Below are 565 nucleotides of genomic sequence, written 5' to 3'. Positions count from 1 at the left end.
CTGGTTGGCGGGATGATACACGATGAAGAGGAGAGATAGACACGCAGAAATAAGAGTGGCGGGATTTTTCAGTAGATGGGCTCACATGGCGTACGTTTACTGGTGTTGAATCGATTCAAATGTGGAGTTATTTTCTAACTAAGCGCTAAAATAGAGGAATTTACGTATTCTCGGCAGTCTAAGCTGATGCTGCGCTTCTTTTGTAATTTTCTCGGACATCAGCTGACGAATTACGTGTTTGACTGTTCACATCTATGTGCTGATCAATCCTCTATCGATTCACACCAAAAGACTTGTGAAAATCTTTTTGGAAACATTTTTACAACGATTCGAACATCTCATGTCGGTGTGACTATTGTCGGCAGCCTCATTCTCTTCGGCAGCTTTCCCATAAGAACTGCAGACTAATCTATTCGGCAGCTCCAAATCAGTCGCATTTTGTGGCATGTTCATTTAAATTGATTATTCAGTCTCGTTCAGTCGTTCATTTAAATTGTTTATTCAGTCTCGAAAATCTCGTCAGCGGAAAGCTGATAGAACAAAGAATCGTCTGAATGTTTTTATT

This window comes from Aedes aegypti, chromosome 2, assembly GCF_002204515.2.
Source record: "Aedes aegypti strain LVP_AGWG chromosome 2, AaegL5.0 Primary Assembly, whole genome shotgun sequence".
NCBI classification, from domain to species: domain Eukaryota; kingdom Metazoa; phylum Arthropoda; class Insecta; order Diptera; family Culicidae; genus Aedes; species Aedes aegypti.
Note: the sequence above shows the minus strand (reverse complement) of the source record.